General features: G+C 43.1%; 1 pseudogene; it reads right to left on the bottom strand.

The window, feature by feature from the left end:
- Positions 1-573: 573 nt before the first annotated feature.
- LOC123827883 lies at positions 574-1,398 on the bottom strand (annotated as a pseudogene).
- Between the last annotated feature and the right edge of the window lie 16,443 nt (positions 1,399-17,841).

The raw sequence follows: 17,841 nt of genomic DNA, 5'->3' as shown, positions 1-17,841 counted from the left end.
ATGGATAAAGTCCCATTACAGAGAGATAAAGTGGCCATGTACACATTCGCCATGTAAGTTTTTGCTTTATCACTGAAATTTGAACATGGGGTTCTGTTCACACTCAGGTTTTCCTGATTGATTTTTTTAAAAACAAAACACTACTTTGGTTTTGCTCACTTCTTCATTTATTAGAATAATCACATTTGGAGAGGCACAAAGCACTTAAATTTCACACGATGACAAAGTTATCACAAATCCCAAATAATGTTAGCCACCGATATTCACTTACTCTGTTTAAAGAAAACCTTTGAAACACCTGAGTCAGCCTGGTGTACAGAGACCCTGAATATATGGGAACTCACATTTTTAAATACTTGTATATCCTGCTTTAATAATGTTTCCTTTCAATGGAATCTAGCCTGAAAGGGATTGAAATGTCTGTGCAAATGCTTTGGAGACAGTGACACTAATCTGTACAGCATAAGAAGGTGTAGTGTGCACAGTTCTGCCAGGAGTCTCTGGTCCTTCTGGGCTCCCATGGCTTGTACTGTCCATTCTGGTGCTGTCTGAATAATAATTTTCTCCAAAAGGTTATTTACCTGGAAATGAAGGGACTGGATGTTTGTCCCATGTTAGCAGGACTTCTGGGGTTTCAAAATGAACTATACCACCAATCTGATCAATAAATCCATTCATACGTCCTTCTGTTATCCTTTGTGATGTTAACTTTTCTGCCCTAGTTACAGGGATCTCTAAAGATCCCCAAGCTCTTCAGAGGTAACATTACTTTATAATTTGCTTGCAGATAACACATTGCTTCAGTAACAGCTCTTCCAAGATGCTAGAACCATCAGCTGAGGTTGCTTTTGGTGAGGCATCAGCATGGCAGCAAATGCTTGAAGCTGATTTCCTCTGATGACCCCACCCAGGTACATTTTCTCTAGGATACCCTGAGCAGCAGGTTGCTGGCCCCTTTTACCCTGTAAAAGAGTAGCAAGCATTCAAGAAAGCTGTTGTCCTGCTGATGTTAAGATGTCTCAGTGCCAAGCACATTTTAATGCATCTAGTCTTCTGCTTTGGTGCCCCGTTGCCTTGTAAGATAGCTCATTGTACCTTTGGGCAGCTTCAGTGAATTGCCTTTCAAATCAAGAACATGTTCATGAGATACCTATCATGTATCTGTAACTATTCCCTGGTTGATTTGTTCTGAAGCAATGAGGCTGGATTTATGGAAACCTCTGCCTGGACTGGATCATTACCCTGCAGACACAGATGAGCCATCTTCAGGGGTATCTTCAGGTCACAATCCACTTTGTACTGTTTTTGTCCCATTTGCAAAGAAATTCTCACCAGTGCTCACTCTGCCTTTCTCCAATCTTCCTCCTTCTCATAGGGGGATGAAAGATGCTCTCTCATGGAAGGCAACTAAAAATGCTTTGTTGACATGTATAAAAGGGAAGGCAGTTGGAGAGGATAGTCAAGAGCTCAGCTCAGGGCTGACAGTGCTGGGCTCCATGTCTGGGCTCTGGGCAATGAACTTGCACACCTTCCCCCACTGCTCACTCAGGGCGCTGCCTTCTGTGGAGGCCAAGCTGGGTCTTTCTCTTCTTCTGGGGTGTGGTCTTTAATATCTTGTCAACTCTTTGTTGCTTTTAAGAAATTGCTTTTTGTATTATACATGACATTTTTAGCTATTTTCTGTGGGAAAATTTGTCCGCAGAGTCCAGCCAAGTTTTCCTGGAATTGAATTTCTAAGGCAAACAGTTAGTCCCAGAGGACAGGTTCAGAATCTGGATCTTAAATCATGATCTGAGGATGATCTGTCTGGAGTTTTATAAGTGAAGAGATTTTATGTGATTTTTTCTTTGAAAACATACAAGAGAACTCAAAACACTCTCAAGAATACACAAAATAAATGAGTCACACTGTCCCCCTGCTCCCTCAGTCACCAAAGTCTTCTACCAGGAAACCACCAAAGTGAGTCACTTCTGATTTCTCTTCCAAGAAAAACATATCTGTGCATTAATGTTGGTGTTATGGCTGACAGAGCTCAGGCCACAGACTGGGAGAAAATGTTTGCAAATCACTTGTTTGAGACTATATATAAGAATCATCAAACTCAAAATAAGAAAACAATAACTCAATAAAAAGTGATCAATATTCTAGACAGACATTTCGCCAAAAAATTTTTGTCAGCCCTCGGTAGGTGGCTCAGTAATTTGGAATGTTGTCCTATGCAGCAAAAGGCTGTGGGTTTGATTCCTGGTCAGGGCACATACTTGGGTCTAGTGTATGTTCCCCGGTCTGGGTGCCCAGGGAAAGCAACCTATCAATGTTTCTCTTTCACATCAGTGTTTCTCCCTCTTCCTTCCTCTCCCTCTGAAAGCAATAAAAAAAATGTCCTTGGGTCAGGATAAAAAAAAAAGAAAAGAGAAAAGAAAAAAAAGGAAACAAAAGGTTTATTTAAGGAAGCAGCACAAACCCGGTGTCACAAGTAAATTGTTGCTCTAGGACCTGGCTCCCCAGTGGCTTCTAGGGGATGGGTTGCATAGGGGGCAGAGGGACTCAGGGCCAAGGTCTGCATTGATCACTCAGCACTAGGATAAGGGGTCGTTGGTCATTGCATCTGGCCCTATGTCAGCGACAGCGTCATTCTGTCTAGCTTCACACATCCATTCCACAGCTCTGCCCAGAGTCTAAATCTTCATGAGTACGTGTTGCAACACATCAGATTTTCAACCTCTGTCATCTCTGCAGACACCTGTCCACAGCCCTCGGTCCTGCTACAGGGGGACTGCGTCCCTGCACACCTGGTGCCAGGTGGACACTCTGGATGTGTGTCACCTCATCTCGGTCAGTCCTGGCCTCTCTTGTTCTGGCTCCCCTCTCACCGGGTACCTGCATGTTCTTTTTTGGTTTGCTTCCTCATTTTTCCCACTTTTCATGGTAGTATTTTCCAAAAAAGAACATGGAAAGTTAACTATTAAAATTCTAAGTACATGAAGAAACTTTAGGCTATCCTAGCCCTTATTCACATCTTGACTTGATGTGGAACTCTGTGTTGGAAACTTTTCTGCAGAAAATGGAATGCATTGCATCAACATCTTCTGGTCTCCAGACCCATATTTGCTGCCAATGAAGTTTTCAAGGTTTCTCCCACCCTGTTTCTGAAATTTCATCATGATGTATCACAGTGTGGGTCTGTTTTTAGCTACTGTAGCGAGACTTTAATTAGGTCATTCAAAATGCAAATTTGTATCTGTAAACTTTGAGAAATATTGTTGAAAAGTTTGAAATCATTTCTGATTCATCATTATTTCTAGACAGACATTACAAACTTGTTGGGATCCCTTGGCTGACAGACTAATAGGTCTTTTCTCCAACTTACCCACACTTTTCCATTTGTATGACTTAGTAGGAGTACAATTTGAATCTTCCAGTTCACCTATTGAAATATTCGCTTTTATGTTGATATTTTTAATTTCCAAGAAATATTTCTTGTTCTATGATTGTGCATAATTGTTCTGTTTCAGATGCCATTATGTTTTACATCTGTTAGATAATATTGAGACCAATGGAAGGGGACCCGTAGGGCTTCTGCTTATCCACTTCTGTGATATCAGGAACCTTTCCCTCACAGCACTGGGTCATGATTACACTTCTCTGTGTCATTTCTACTAGTGGTCCATCTCTCCCACGAGAGTGCCACAGTCACAGAGCCAGGGTCCTACTCTGGCTCTGCATTCTATCTCCAGACTCTACCTAATCCTGACATGGTGGAGGCTTTGAAACCTATGCTGGGTGATGAACTTGACTGCAGTCTGGACGGCTAAGGTAAAATGCCCCAGATGTCCTCCTGAGCTGAGCCCTGTCCAGGACATTCTGGAACTTTGCAAACATTCACTTGCATGATATGCAGAGTCATAGTAAGGCAGGATAGTAAGGAGCTAGGAAAATTCCTAGGCAAGAGGAATGAGGAAACTAGGGCAAGAAAATTAAGGAAGGCCAAACACTCTGAACAACTTACAGCCAGCTGGTGAATTGCAAGACCTCATCGTCCCCTAACCAAGGACACTGAGAGGAAATGGTTTGTACCTCTCCTCCCCAACCAGGGGAGACATAGCTTGAATCTCCCTGCCTGGAGTGAAAATAAACAACAGACACTCAATTAATGCCATTTGTGCCAGATGAACCCAAGGACAGAAGAAGTCAGGGGAACAAATAACAAACAAAACAAAACAAAAACCATTAGAGCCAGACAGAACTAAGGAAAATTAAAACAGTGGAGCTGACCAGAGGATAATCCCAACCCAACTATGTGCTCATTTTGATGCATCAGCATATTAAAATCACCCCTGGAAAGCTGGTGAATATTCTGCAGACAGCCTCTCCTAAGATTTTCACACAGAGAAGAGAGATTAAAAACCCTCCAGACAGAGACTTGGGGCAGCTCATTTTAGAGCTCACTCATGGCCCGGTTTCAAACATGAACTTCTTTCTATCCTTCTGAGCTCCAAGTTGCCCTTGAGATTTTCAGCCAGGGGAGTGGGCAGCTAGTACTGGGCTTACCTCCATCCTGTCTCCATGACCCCCTTTTCTCAGACTTCCTAATGAGCTGAGGAAGCTGCCCCACCTAGACTTTCTCCAGCTGCTTTTCTACCCTAAGTCCTTCCTTAGCATCACTGTCCCCAGCCTTAATAAACATATTTTTAAAACCCCCTGGGCTTGGGTTCTGGAATATTTTCCAGAGAAAGCCAAGCACCTTCTCACCACACACCACACACCACACACCACACACCACACACCACACACCACACACCACAGGCTGGCCTGAGGCAGAACCACTGAGGCTCAGGCCTGTCTGGTGGCAACAGCTGTTAAGGGACCCAGTGAAAGTGAGTCACCAAGGCTCTGAGAGAAAACACCTTGCATTCACCGCAGCCCCACCACCCTGAACCTCTCTGAGTCTCCTTTCCCCTCTGCCCCAAAAGAATTCCATATTGAGTACCTCTTGGGTTTGCTCTGAACATTACACTTGACCCTCTATGTGGATCCCATGGTGTCACTGCCTGAGACAGATTAAGTAATCTTCTGTTCATAGTTACCATCATGCTGTTGACTGGAGCATTTAGAGACATTCCATCCTTTCACTTTTATAAAACCACAACACAAGATGCATCCATATAAATATATATATATATGAATATATATATGGACAAGTGTGATCATCTTCTTAGGATAAATTCCTAAAGGAGGAATTTCTGTGTCAAAATGGACACACATTTAAATTGCTGAGACCTTTTACAAAAGCATCCTTTCAGGAATTTTGTCCCATTTTTCAACCCCCTCAACCTTTACAACAGAATGTGTTCCCTCCCCACTGGTAGAAACACTCACCATTTTCTTTCATCTTTGTCAGACTTCCAGATTTTAATTTTCTGTTTCTCTTATTCTACATTCTCACTTTTGTTTACATATATTTATTACAAATATAATTATTTAATATTTGCATTTCTTTTTTTCTAAGTGTTTCTTGAAATTCTTTTTTTTTTTTGACTGAGCTGTATATGTTTTTACATATTGAATTTAAGAAAAAAGGAAAAGTAGTCCTAACATTGGAACCCATGCGGCGCTTAGAGTGACTCCCAGTGTTGCCACCAGGCCGGGTTATTCTCCGGTGGGAAACACGCGGTCTCTCAGAACATCAGCATCAGACAAGGACATCCCAAGACCACGGCGACAGGAGACACAAAACAACATCACACTGCGTGTGGTCTCAGCACAGACCGAAAGGACACATGGTGCGGCTCACACACTAACAAGCAGCTCCAGGGCGGGGCAACAGAAGGGAAGGCAGCGTCCTTCCTATCACCCCTCACCCTTGCTCCCGTCTGCTTTGTCCCGAGGTATTTCCTGAGATACCCAGTCACAGACGTGCCCCCTCATCCTGACTACCCAAATCTAGAGGGGCCCCTGCGCCCAAAGATCCTCCTGAGATCGCCACCCAGAGCCCATATCCTGCGCACGTCCTGTCTCACCCATCCCTTAAGCTGCCCACGTCTCCCCGAGTGTGCTCTCCCCCGCACAGCAGGGATGCACACAGCCTGCTGTCTGCCCCCTGTGCTCCTCCAGGTCTTTGGCGGAAGAACACTGACACACGTTACCTTCCTCTGTCAACACTTTTATGTGTCTTTGAGTTTGGTTATGGGAGCGAGTTTGTATCTACAGAGCGTGTGGTTGACATAGAAAAGTTTTATGTTTTCCTTTACGGTTTTTCATTTTTGGGTCTTGCACAGAGAATATTTCATTCTACAATTGTAAAAACTTCATATATATTTTCATCTAGGGGAGAGGGGCCCAAGGATGAAGGGAAACAGAATTACTTGAAATCTGGGGAAACATGGGGAAGACAAATAGGTGAGGAATTCTAGGAGGCAACTCTGAAGGTTACACCTTCTGCTTCACAACCTTTTAACTATGTCTGGGGCCCACGGGTGTTTGGTGTATGTCATGTTCAATAAATATCTTCTCTTGAGTTAACTGAAGGTTTACGTGCCTGCTTATATTCTCCAGGTTCACAAAAACAACACGAAGCATCCCAAAGTGATGTGCACAAGGACGAGCCCCAGTGAGGAGTGTTTTTCATAACTTAGAGCGTTAAATCACATTTTGGGTTAAGTCTGCACACTCTAGTCATTAAATACATAATAAGTAAACTTTCCTGGGCATGCTATATTTTGAGGACGTATCTAAGACCCTCACAGACAAAGGAATACCCATGACCTCTACGGAAAGATAATTTTAATATATGTCAAACTATGGGTCACACGGTGTCTCTGCCGGCAGAGACTGTAAACTAAAAACACTCTAGACTGGCACTGTGATATGGTAGCTAAAAGATGCCTCTGGCTTTTGAATGAAAAGTAAATAAAAGTAGAAGTTCAACTACTCTGCACACAGGTCACACTTCAAGTGCTCAGGAGCCACCTGCAGCCAGCAGCTGCTGTGTTGGATGTGCAGACACAGAACAACCCCTTGTTCCAGAACATTCTATTGGACAGAACTGCTCTTCATGTTTTCTGGTCTCTAGTCACAGCACTAGACACATGAAAAAGGAAGGGGTCAATATCATCTCTCTGACAGGTGACACCAGATTTTTGTCTGGGACATGAATATGTATTAAGCTTGTGTATAACAAACCAAACTATGTTTCTGTGGGTCTGGTGCCTTTGGGCACAGACTGCTCCCAGTTCCAAAGGGGAAACACCTGTCCCCCCACCTGCCTTCCCAGATTAAGGACACTCTGAAATCTCATTTCCAGCTGGTGAGCTTTTCTTCTAAACATCCAGGGCAATGCTTTCAGCAGAGTTTGGAGATGCAGAGATCCCACCTCAGGGAGAAGGATTCCAGGAAATGAGGAAGACACAAAGTTTGGGGCCAGTGGAAACACTGCCCCTGGTTTATGCAGAACAACCATTCTTAAAGTGTGCTCTGTGGAAACATTGAAGTTTCTAACTGCCTTTCACAAGATCTATGAGGTCAAAACTATTTTTATAGGATTAAGGACATCATTTGCCTGTTCACTGTGCCCACATTTGCACTGAGGTAAACTTAGCAAGAATGGAGGCTGGGACACCCAACTGTAATAGCAGACATTCTTCACCACAACTCCATCACAAACTAAAAAACAAAACCATTGTCACTTTAGAACGATATGGTGAAAAGATGGAAAATTATTAATATTAATAAATCATCATCCTCAAATTGACATTTTTAAAATACCTTGGTTTCTGGTCACGATGGCTGTGAAGGTAAATGTGGTCATGGGGCAATTCTCATTGCCCCACGACCACATCAAAATTACAACTACACCACAAACAACCGTCATTCAGAATCACCTGATATCTAGCTGAACAGAAGTCCTCCAACTGGTGAATTAAAGAAGCCACATAGAGACTGGCAGAAGGTGAAGAGATGCAGAACAAGCTGGTCCACCACTCAGGTGTGGCAGATAAAAATCAAAAGAGATATCTCATCTGTGGAGTTTCCCTCAAGGAGCAAGTTGTCCCAGTTCCACCCAAAGCTCCCAGCCCAGGGTTTCAGTGCCAGGAAGATATGTCTCCACAACTTCTGGCTGTAAAACACAGCAGTGATTGTGGCTGAGTGGGAGGGAGGCTTTTGGAGACCCAGGCATTTCCTCTTAAAAGACCCACAAGCATATGGACCTTCTCTAAGCTCCAGTGCTGGGACTGCAGCTCACAAAGCACCAGGAACATCTGGGGAGCACCTGAATGGTATCAGGGTGAGAGCTGAGGGGCAGCTGTCTCCAAGACACAAGTGCTGGCAGAGGCTATTGCTCCTTTCTGAGCCCTCCCCCACTCAGAGCTGGCAGGTGGACACCAGATCTGAGTGTCCAACAACCTGACCCTCACTGTTTTTCCCACCCTTGTGATTCCCTGAAACCTTACCCCACCCAACTTGCAGGCACCCCATGGCCCATTCCAGTGATATTTCCATAGAAACAGCCTCTCTTGGCTCATGCTGAGGACTTTCCTAAAATGTCTCAAACAAGCAGCATCTGGCCTAGACATGCTCTGTATCTTCAGCCAACTGGTCCTCAGCCTAGGACTTGTGGCAGCCAGCCTTGGTTTGTAGCTTGGCCTCTCCAAGGTACCTCCAAGCCCAGCAAAAGTAGCAGCCATCTGCAGATTGCTTTGTAGCTCATGCCGGGTATCCTAGGGCAGAGCACAGGTATTGGCTCACCATGGCCTGCACCTCCCACAGGGTCTCTGAGCCAGCACACCCAATAGACAGCCTCAGACCCCAGCAAAGCACCACCCCACCACCTCCACAGCAAAACACTTTAGGAGATAAGTGAGTACCAGAGCCTTCACAGTGGTTGCAGCCAGTCCTCAGAGCTGAACAGAATAGGGGTAAATCCCTTCCATTGTCAAAAGCACTCATGACTCAGCTACAACATGAGACTGCACACAGCCCACACCGGTGGAGAAGGCGGTGCACCTGGAGTGCCCAGGCTGGGTGACCAAGGAGGCTGCATCACTAGGTCTTCTACACCTACTACATAAGGACACTCTACCAAGACCAGGAGCTGGAGCAGCTCTACCTAACACATAGAAATAAACAGAGGAAGGCTGCCTAAATAAGGAGACAGAGAATCATGCCCCAAATGGAAGGACAGAACTAAACTCCAGAAAAAAAAAAAGAAACAAAATGGAGATAAGCATTCTACCAATGCAGAGTTCAAAACACCAGTTGTAAGCTTTCTCAGTGAACTTAGGGAAAGAGTAGATGAAGTTAATGTGAACTTTAACAAAGAGATAGGACTCATAAAAATGAAGATAGAAAACATAAAGAAAACTTTATAAATGAAAAATTCCATTACTGAAATGAAGAACACATTACAGGGAATCAATAGTAGAGTAGTTGAAGCATAAAGTGAAATGAGATATTGGGAAGATACGGAAGCAGAAAAAGTCCATCCGGGAGAGCAAAAAGAAAAAGAAATAAAAAGAAATAAATAAATAAGCCCCTGGAACAACTTCAAGCATAACAGCATTCATATTATGGGGATGCCCAAAGAGAAGAGAGGGAGCAAAACATTGAAACCCTAATTTTTTAAAAAATGACCAAAAACTTTCCTAGCCTGATGAAAGAAGTGCACATACAAGTCCAGAAACTGCAGAGTCCCAAACAAGATGAACCCAAATAGGGCCACACCAACAAACAACATAATTAAAATGCCAAATACAGTATTAAAGACAAAGACAGAATTTTAAAAGCACCAAGATAAAAGCAGTTAGTTACCTACAAGGGAACTCCCATAACACTGTAAGCTGATTTCTCAGCAGAAACTGTTCAGGTCAAAAAAGATTGGCAAAGCTTACATTTTTAATTGGATAGATAAAGAATTTCCCAAACAAGAAAAAGCTAAAGGAGTTTATCAACACCAAACCAGTAGTACAAGAAATGTTAAAGGGTCTTCTTTAAGAAGGAGAAAAAATGCATATCTATCAGAAATCACTTTAAGTGAAATAAATTATCTAATCAAAAGACATGGTGTCTGAATGAATAGCAAAACAACCCTTATATATTCTGTCTACAAGAGATTCAATTCATATTGAAAGACAATGACAGACTGAAAGTAAAAGGATGCAAGCAGGTATTTCATGAAAATAGAAACAAATCAATCAACAAAGAAACTGAAGTAGCAATATTTATACCAGACAAAACAGACTTTAAATAAAAGGCTATATGACAAGAGAGAAAGAAGGACCCAACCATTCCACTTCTTGGCATTTAACTGAAGAAACCCAAAACACAAAATCAAAAACACATATATGTTCACTGCAGCATTATTTACAACAGCCAGGAATATTGAAGTTACCTAAGTGTCCATCAGTGGATGATATGATAATGGAGAGGTGCGTATATACAACAAAATATAACTAAGCCACATGCACACAAAAGAATGAAATCTTGCCATTGGCAATAAATGGATGGAAGGTATGGTGCTGAGTGAAATAAGTCAGTGAGAGAAAGACAGATGACAGATGATTGCTCTTATATGTAGAATCTAAAGAACAAGATAAACGAACAGGCAGAACAGATACAGAATCACAGATGCAGGGAACAGATGCTGGCTGCCAGAAGGCAGCAGGTTCAATGGGATGGGTGACAAAGGTGAAGGGATTAATAAGTACAAATTTGTAGTTACAGGGCAGTCATGGGGATATAAAGTACAGCATACAGAAGATAGTCAATAATATTATAATAACTACATATGGTGTCAGAAGGGAACTAGATTTATTGGGGTTAATGATTTGTCATGTATATGAATGTCTATTCTCGGAATTGTACACCTGAAACTAATATGTTATTTTATACCAACTGTAATTGAAAATAAAAAATACTTTTAAAAAAGATAAATATATGGAAGTTTCAGCCAAAATGGAGGCGTAGGTAGAAGCCCTTCACTTCCTCACACTGTCAAAAGGAGGATAACAATCAATGTAAAATCAATAAACAACAAAAAGCACCAGAAAATCTAACTGCATGGAACTCCGACAACCAAGGAATTAAAGGAAAAATCAACCAGAACAACCAGACCGGCAGCGCCGAAGCGCAGCAAAGAGGGTTTCCCTGCCCAGGTGAATACCTAAGGCCCCGCCCCCTTACAACCTGTCAGCTGTGCCAAGACAAAGAAATATGGTCCAAATGAAAGAACACAGCAAAACCTCACAACTAAGTAATGAGGAGATTGCCAACCTGTGTGACGGAGAATTTACAGCCCTAGTCATTGAAATGCTCACAGAACTGATCGAGCTTGGTCAAAAAATGAAAGAACAAATGAAAGATACCCAAAATGAAATAAAGCAAAGTATTCAGGGAATGAACAGTGACAGGAAAGAAACCAGGATTCAAAGCAATGATTTGTAACAAAAGGAAGAAATAAACATCCAGCCAGATCAGAACAAAGAAAAAGAATCCAAAAAAATGAAGAGAGGCTGAGGATTCTCTGGGACAACCTGAAACGTTCCAATATCTGAATTATAGGGGTTCCAGAAGAAAAAAAACAACAGCAAGAAATTGAAAATTTATTTGAACAAATAATGAAGGAAAACTTCCCCAATCTGGCAAAGGAAACAGACTTCCAGGAAGTCCATGAAGCCCAGACAGTCCCAAAGAAGTTGGACCCAAAGAGGAACACACCAAGGCACATCATAATTACATTACCCAAGATGAAAGACAAAGAGAGAATCTTAAAAGCAGCAAAAGAAAAGGAGACAGTTACCTACAGAGGAGTTCCCATTACACTATCAGCTGATTTCTCAAAAGAAACCTTGCAGGCAAGAAGGGTCTGGGAAGAAGTATTCAAAAGCAAGGACCTACATCCCAGATAACTATCCAGCAAAGCTATCATTTATAATAGCATCTCCATGGTGCTTCTCCTGCACAGACATCACCAGAGGCTGCAGCACATTCACACTCCCGCAGTCACCACAAATTCCCTCTAGAGACCAGAGCCACCCACACTGTCCTGATGCTGATGGACACCTGCGCCACTTCCTATGTGCTGATTTATATGTTCACTTTAAAGGCATTGTGTGAGTGGGTCCCCATCTCTGGTGGGTGCAGACCTCCCCTAGTTGGCTTCTTGTTCTCCTGCTCTTCTCGCCTCACTGCAGATGTTCAGGGATCCTAGAGCTCCTGGGGTCATGATCTGTTGGAAGGGACTGTTGAAAATCTAATCTGTGGATGTCAGTGTTTATAATATTCTTAATTACTCTGTTTAGGGATCCTTCACTGAATGCCAGAGTTGTACATAAAATCCATTAGAACTTTATTTTTAAGTTAAAATAGAATTGACACCCAACCTCATGTAAGTGTAAGGTGCCCAGTGTGTTTATTTGATGGACTTACATTCACTCATGTGCCACCTAGTGGTGGTGATCCACCCTGAGAAACGCGTAGTTGTGTGATGCTGTGATTGTGTGAACAGCACAGAGGCTCTCACACCTGGATGGTCTCCCTACTGCTCACCTAGACTGCAGGGGACAGCCTATTGCTTCTGGGTTGCAAGCCTGCACAGCACATTACTGTACAAAACAACACCAGATTAAATCAACACAGGAGAAAAATGACACCATCAAGGGACCTGATAAACACATACGTGAAGCTCTGCAACCATGACAAAGGATACTGTTCTGCTGCAAAAGGCTTTCTTTTTAATCCTTACCTGAGGATATGTTTATTGGTGAGAGACACACCCAGAGAGAGAGAGAGAGAGAGGGAGAGAGAGAGAAACATGTATCAGTTCCCTTTACTTTCTTTTCAGCTAAGTCCTGTTTGCATGTGATTAGGCTTCAATGTGCACTGGTGAACAAACTCCTTACGTAAGAATTTATCATTTATAACATTTAACATTTTATAATTTTATAGTGAATATACATTTATCATGTAAGTCATGTATTATCTATATACATATATTTAATTTTAAAAGCTTTTTTACATGCATAAAAGGGAAAACAGATGGGGAGGGAAGTCAAGAGCTCAGCCCAGGGCTAACAGTCCTGGGCTCCATGTCTGGGCTCTGGGCAATGAACTTGCACACCTTCCCCCACTGCTCACTCAGGGCACTGCTCTCTGTGGAGGCCAAGCTGGGTCTTTCCCTTCTTCTGGGGTGTGGTTATTAGTAGCTCATCAAATCTTCATTGCTTTTAAGAAGCTGGTTTTTGTATTATACATGTCATTTTTAACTATTTTAATAGGAGGGTTTGTCTACATGTTTTAGCCATCTGTAGCAGGAGTGGACTTTCTAAAGCAAATGGTTGGTTCCAGAGAATAGAATCAGAATCTGGATCTTAAATTGCAATCTGAGGATGATCTGTCAGGAGTTTTATAAGCATAGGGATTTTATGTAACTTATTCTTCGAAAACATTTTTAATACGCATATAAGACAATTCGAAAGACACTCAGGAATACACAAAATAAATGAGTCACGTTGTCCCACTGCCCCCTCAGTCACCTAAGTCCTCTCCCAGGAAACCTTCAGTGAGTCGCTTCTGATTTCTCATCCCAGGAAAACATATCTGTGCATTAATGTCTGTAAAAAGAGCTCAAGGTACAGCCTGGGGGGAAATGTTTGCAAATCACTTGTTTTAGACTATACACAAGAATTTTCAAACTCAACTATAAGAAAACAATACCTCAATAAAAAGTGATCAATATTCTAGACACACAGTTCACCGAAGAATTTTTGCCAGGCCTGGCCAGACGGCTCAGTTGGCTGGAGTGTTGTCCCGTGCAGCACTCCACAACACAAGGTTGTGGTTTCAAGCCCTGGTCAGTGGACACACTTAGGTTTAGGGTACAATCCACCATCTAGGTGCCCATGGGAAGCAACCAACCATGTTTCTCTCTCACATCAATGTTTCTCTTTCTCCCTTCCTCTCTCTCTGAAATCAATGGGGAAAAAGTCCTATTGTGAGGATTAAAAACAAAGAAAGAAAGAAAACAAAAGAGATAAATAGGAAAGGAAGGGCTTATTTAAGGAAGTGGCACCAAACCGAGAGTCACAGGTAAGGTGTTGCTCTGAGACCTGGCTCCCCGATGGCTTCTAGGCAATGGGTCGTAGAAGGCACTAAGGGACTGAGGCTCGAGGTCTCCATTGATTGGTCAGCACTGGGGTAGGTGGTGGCTTAACATTGCATCTGATCATACATCAGCCATGGGGCCATTCTGTCTGGTTTCACACGTTCGTTCCACAACTTCTTCCAGAGTCTACATCGTCATGAGCACATATTCGAACATATCAGATATTCAGCCACTTTCATTTCTGCAGACACCTGTTCACAGCCCTCGGTCTTGGCACAGGTAGCCTGGGTCTCTGCACACCTGGAGCAGGTGGACATCCTGGATGTTCCTCACCTCACCTCAGGCAGCCCTGGCCTCTCCCGTTCTGGATCCCCTGTCACCTGGATCCCACATGTTCCTCTTTTTTTGTTTACTCCCTCATTTTCCCCACTTTGCCCGATAGTATTTTCCATCAGGGAATGTGAAAAGTTAGCCATTAAAACTCTAAATACATGAAGAAACTATAGGCTATCCTAGCCTTTATTCACATCTTGACTTGATGTGGAACTATGTGTTCGAAATAATTTTTTCTGCAGAAAGTGGAATGCATTGCATAAATGTCTTCTAGTCTCCAGGCCCATATTTGCTGCCTCTTGAAGTTTTCAAGGTCTTTTCCCACCATCTTTCTGAAATTCCATCATGATGTGTCACAGTGTGGGTCTGCTTTTATCTGCTGTAGTGAGAATTACATTTTGATTGGGCCATTCAAAATGTAATTTTTTATCTATAAACTTTGAGAAATATTCTTGAAAACATTAAAAATCATTTCCTACTCATCATTATTTCTAGACAGATGTTATAAACTTGGGATCCCTTGACTGGCAGACTAAGAGGTCTTTTCTCCAGCTTCCCCATGCTTTTCCAATTGTGCCACTTAGTAGGAGAACTACATGAATCTTGCAGTTTGTTCAGCTACTGAATTATTCATTTCTATGATGATATTTTTATTTCCAAGAGATCTTTCCTGTTCTATGATTGTGCATAATTGTCCTATTTCAAATGCCATTATCTTTTATGTCTTTCAGATAAGATGGAGATCAGTGGAAGGGGACCCTCAGGTGCCCTGTTCATCTGTTTCCATGATATCAGGAACCTTTCCCCCACTGCACATGGTCATGATTACATTCCCCTTTGTCATTTCTGCTAATGGCCCATCTTTCCCACAACAGTGCCAGAGTCACAGAGCCAGGGTCCTACTCTTGCTCTGCATTCTGTCTCCAGACTCTAATTCTGATTCAGTGGAGACCTTGAAACCCATGCTGGATGATGAACTTGCCTGAGGATTTGATGGCTAAGGTACACTGCCCCTTGTTGTCCTCCTAAGCTCTGAGCCAAGCAGCCTCCTATCACAGAACATTCTGGAACATTGCAATGGTTCATTTGCATGGAGTGCAGAGTCACAGAGAGGCAGGATAGTAAGAAGCAAGGAAAACTGTGTGAGTGGAATGGGGAAACTGCATAAGAAAATTAAGGAAGGCCAAACAGTCTGAACAACTTATAGCCAACTGGTGAATTACAAGACCTTATCTCTCCTAATCAAAGACATTTGAAAACAAATTGTTTGTATGTCTCTTTTTTAACAGGAGAATGCATAGTGTAGATCACTCTGGTTGTAATACAAGCAACAGAGACCCAATTAATGCCATTTGTACCAGATGAGCCCAAGGCCAGATGAAGTCAGGGGGACAAATAACAACAACAACAACAACAAAAAATTAGAGCCAGACAGAACTAAGATAAAAGTAAACCAGTGGAGGTGACCAGAGGATAATCCCCAACCCAACTATGTGCTCATTTTGATGCACCAGTGTATTAAAATCACCCCTGGAAAGCTGATGAATATTCTGCTGACAGCCTCCCCTAAGATTCTCACCCAGAGAAGAGCAATAAAAACCCTCCAGACAGAGACCTGGGGCAGCTCACTCTAGAGCACACCCACGTTCTGTGTCAGACATGAACTTCCTTCTCTCCTGAGCTCTGCGGTGCCCTTGAGATTATCAACCAGGGGAGCAGTGGGCAGTGGCAGCTGATCTCGGGCTTATCTCCCATTCTGACTTTAAGGTCCCATTTTCCCTGACTCTCCAGTAAGCTTACAGTTGCCCCACCTTGGCTCACTTCTGTCTCTGGGAGTTTTACTTCCCAGTGAGCTGACAGCAGCCCGGTTTTGACTCACTCCTTTCCCATAACATTTCCAGGAATCAGAGTGGCCCCACCTAGACTCTCTCCAGTTACTTCTACCCTAAGTCCTTCCTTAACAGAGATTTCCCCAGTTTTAATAAACATGCTTTCAAACCCCCCTGGACTTGTGTTGTGAAATCTTATCCAGAGGAAGTCAAGCATCCACACGCTACTCACCACAAACCACACACTGCACAGCATAGTCTGGCCTGAGGTAGAACAGCTCAGGCCAAGGCCCATCAAATACCAACAGCTGTCAAGGGACCCAGTGAAAGTGAGTCATCAAGGCTCTGAGACAAAACACCCTGTGTTCACTGCAGCTCCACCACCCAGAAACTCTCTGACTCTCCTTTCCTCTGTGCCCCACAAGGATCCCGTATCAAGTGCCCAATGGATTTACACTTGACCTTCTATGTAGATCCCATGGTCTAACTGCCTGAGACACATTAAGCAATCCTCTGTTAATGGTTAACATATTCTATTGATTGGAACATTTATAGACATTCCATACATTTCCTTTCATGAAACCACAACACAAGAAATATCCTTGAATATTCTTGAAGTACATGTGATTGTCTTAGGAAAAATTCCTAAAGGAGGAATTTTTGTGTCAAAATGTAATCACACTTAAATTGCTGAGACCTTTTACAAAAGCATCCTTCAGGATTTTTGTCCTGGTTTTCAATCCCTTCAAACTGTACAACAGAATGTGTTCCCCACCCTCAGGCTGAAACACTCATCATGTTCCTTCATCATTGCCAGACAGACTGATGGTTGGACATTCGAGCTCTTACAGAACATCAGCATCAGGGAAGGACATCCAGAGACCACAGCGACAGGAGACACAAAACAACACCACACTGCATGTTGTCTCAGCATATACATAAATGAGACACAGTGCAGCTCACACACCACCAAGCAGCTCCCGGGCCTGCGAACAGAAGGGAAGGCAGTGTCTTTCCTATCCCCCCTCACCCTCGCTCCTGTCTGCCTCATTCGTCCCTAGGTTTTTCCTGAGGTGCCCTATCACAGACTTGCCCCCAGGTCCTCATGACACCAATCTAGAGGGGCCCCTGTGCCCACAGATCTGCCCGAGATCACCATCCAGGTCCAATGTCTTGGGCAACCCTGTCTCACTGGGTTCCTCCAAGCTGCCCACGCCCCCAAAGGTGCACTCCCCCTCACGGGACCGATGCACACAGCCCGCTGTCTGCCCCAGACGCCTGTCAGGGTCTTTGGCGGAAAAACACTGACACATGTTACCTTCCCCTGTCAACATTTTTATGTGTCTTTGCATTTGGTTACGGGGGTGAGTTTGTATCCCCAGAGCATTTGGTTGACATAGAAACGTTTTATATTTTCCTTCTTGATCTGTCATCTTTTGGTCTTAGAGAATTTTTCATTCCACAATTGTAAAAACTTCATACATATTTTCATCTAGGGGAGGGGCATCCAAGGGTGAAAGGAAACAGAATTGTTGAATTCTGGGGGAAATAGGAGGAAGAAAAAATGGTAAGAAATCTAAG

The sequence above is a fragment of the Phyllostomus hastatus genome, unplaced genomic scaffold, assembly GCF_019186645.2.
Source record: "Phyllostomus hastatus isolate PE091 unplaced genomic scaffold, TTU_PhHast_1.1 phas_contig_917, whole genome shotgun sequence".
NCBI classification, from domain to species: Eukaryota; Metazoa; Chordata; class Mammalia; order Chiroptera; family Phyllostomidae; genus Phyllostomus; species Phyllostomus hastatus.
This window is presented reverse-complemented; position numbering and strand designations above follow the sequence as displayed.